Here is a 3,054-nt window from a genome sequence, read left to right on the forward strand (position 1 = left end):
ACTACTAAAGGACGCCGCCTGAGGCCGAGCTGCGCTACCCGAGAGCCGCCACAAGAGGCAGTGTGGGGAGGGATGACGTCAGTGAGTCCAGCATAGCAATGTGTTCCCCGTGTATGACGTCACATCCCCAGATATATAGATATAGATATATATCTCTATGAGGGCCAATTTTCTCATATATGACCCCCCTCCCCCCTCTGTGTATTTGTAGAACACAATCCATGGACAATGTCAGCCTAGACCCCCCAACATTCCTCACTTAGAGGGACAGTCCTTTCTATAGCCTCCCCATCCCCCTCTCCTCCTCCATTGGGGACCCCCATCCCCCTCTCCTCCTTCATTGGGGACCCCCATCCCCCTCTCCTCCTTCATTGGCCCCCCCATCCCCCTCTCCTCCTTCATTGGGGACCCCCATCCCCCTCTCCTCCTTCATTGGGGACCCCCATCCCCCTCTCCTCCTTCATTGGCCCCCCCATCCCCCTCTCCTCCTTCATTGGGGACCCCCATCCCCCTCTCCTCCTTCATTGGGGACCCCCATCCCCCTCTCCTCCTTCATTGGGGACCCCATCCCCCTCTCCTCCTTCACTGGGGACCCCCATCCCCCTCTCCTCCTCCATTGGGGACCCCCTCTCCTCCTTTATTGTCCTTCATAGGGGACCCCCATCCCCCTCTCCTCCTTCATTGGGGACCCCCATCCCCCTCTCCTCCTTCACTGGGGACCCCCATCCCCCTCTCCTCCTTCATTGGGGACCCCCATCCCCCTCTCCTCCTTCATTGGGGACCCCATCCCCCTCTCCTCCTTCACTGGGGACCCCCATCCCCCTCTCCTCCTCCATTGGGGACCCCCTCTCCTCCTTTATTGTCCTTCATAGGGGACCCCCATCCCCCTCTCCTCCTTCATTGGGGACCCCCATCCCCCTCTCCTCCTTCACTGGGGACCCCCATCCCCCTCTCCTCCTCCATTGGGGACCCCCATCCCCCCTCACCTTCATTGGGGACCCCCATCCCCCTCTCCTCCTTCATTGTCCTCCCACCCCCCTCTCCTCCTCCATTGGGGACCCCCATCCCCCTCTCCTCCTTCATTGGGGACCCCCATCCCCCTCTCCTCCTTCATTGTCCTCCCATCCCCCTCTCCTCCTTCATTGGGGACCCCCATCCCCCTCTCCTCCTTCATTGTCCTCCCACCCACCTCTCCTCCTCCATTGGGGACCCCCATCCCCCTCTCCTCCTTCATTGGGGACCCCCACCCCCCTCTCCTCCTTCATTGTCCCTCATTGGGGACCCCCATTCCCCTCTCCTCACCTTCATTGTCCCTCATTGGGGACCCCATCCCCCACCCCCTCTCCTCCTTCATTGTCCCTCATTGGGGACCCCATCCCCCTCTCCTCCTTCATTGTCCCTCATTGGGGACCCCATCCCCCTCTCCTCCTTCATTGTCCCTCATTGGGCCCCCCCATCCCCCTCTCCTCCTTCATTGGGGACCCCCATCCCCCTCTCCTCCTTCATTGTCCTCCCATCCCCCTCTCCTCCTTCATTGGGGACCCCCATCCCCCTCTCCTCCTTCATTGTCCTCCCACCCACCTCTCCTCCTCCATTGGGGACCCCCATCCCCCTCTCCTCCTTCATTGGGGACCCCCACCCCCCTCTCCTCCTTCATTGTCCCTCATTGGGGACCCCCATTCCCCTCTCCTCACCTTCATTGTCCCTCATTGGGGACCCCATCCCCCACCCCCTCTCCTCCTTCATTGTCCCTCATTGGGGACCCCATCCCCCTCTCCTCCTTCATTGTCCCTCATTGGGGACCCCATCCCCCTCTCCTCCTTCATTGTCCCTCATTGGGCCCCCCCATCCCCCTCTCCTCCTTCATTGTCCCTCATTGGGGACCCCATCCCCCTCTCCTCCTTCATTGGGGCCCCCATCTCCCTCTTCTCCTTCATTGTCCCTCATTGGGGCCCCCCACTCCTCCTTCATTGTCCCTCATTGGGGACCCCCATCCCCCTCTCCTCCTTCATTATCTCTCATTGGGGCCTCTATCCCCCTATCCTCCTTCATTGTCCCTCATTGGGGACCCTGTCCCCCTCTCCTCACCTTCATTGGGGACCCCCTCTCCTCCTTCATTGTCCCTCATTGGAGCCCCCATCCCCCTCTCCTCCTTCATTATCCCTCATTGGGGACCCCCACCCCCCTCCTTCATTGTCCCTCATAGGCCCCCCACCCCCCTCTCCTCCTTCATTGTCCCTCATTGGGGACCCCCATTCCCCTCTCCTCACCTTCATTGTCCCTCATTGGGGACCCCATCCCCCACCCCCTCTCCTCCTTCATTGTCCCTCATTGGGGACCCCATCCCCCTCTCCTCCTTCATTGGCCCTCATTGGGGCCCCCCCATCCCCCTCTCCTCCTTCATTATCTCTCATTGGGGCCTCCATCCCCCTCTCCTCACCTTCATTGCGGACCCCCTCTCCTCCTTCATTGTCCCTCATTGGGGACCCTGTCCCCCTCTCCTCACCTTCATTGGGGACCCCCACCCCCTCTCCTCCTTCATTGTCCCTCATTGGGAACCCCCATCCCCCTCTCCTCCTTCATTGTCCCTCATTAGGACCCCCTGCCCCCCTCTCCTCCTTCATTATTGCTCATTAGGGCCCCCTGTCCCTCCCCCTTCATATCCCTCATTAGCGCCCCTGCCCCTCTCCTCCTTCATTATCCCTCATTTGGGTCCCCCTCTCCTCCTTCATTATCCCTCATTTGGGTCCCCCTCTCCTCCTTCATTATCCCTCATTAGGGACCCCTGTCCCCCTTCATTATCCCTCATAAGGTCCCTCTCTTCTCCGTCATTATCCCCCATTAGAGCCCCCTGTCCCCCTCTTCTCCCTCTTTGGGCCCCCTGTCCCTCTCCTCCCTCGTTGGGTCCCCCTCTGCTCCCTCGTTGGGTCCCCTGTCCCTCTGCTCCCTCGTGGGGTCCCCTTCTCCTCCCTCGTTGGGCCCCCCTCTCCTCCCTCGTTGGGCCCCCCTCTTCTCCCTCGTTGGGCCCCCCTCTTCTCCCTCGTTGGGTCCCCC

Source organism: Aquarana catesbeiana, linkage group LG11 (genome assembly GCF_042186555.1).
Source record: "Aquarana catesbeiana isolate 2022-GZ linkage group LG11, ASM4218655v1, whole genome shotgun sequence".
Classification (NCBI taxonomy): domain Eukaryota; kingdom Metazoa; phylum Chordata; class Amphibia; order Anura; family Ranidae; genus Aquarana; species Aquarana catesbeiana.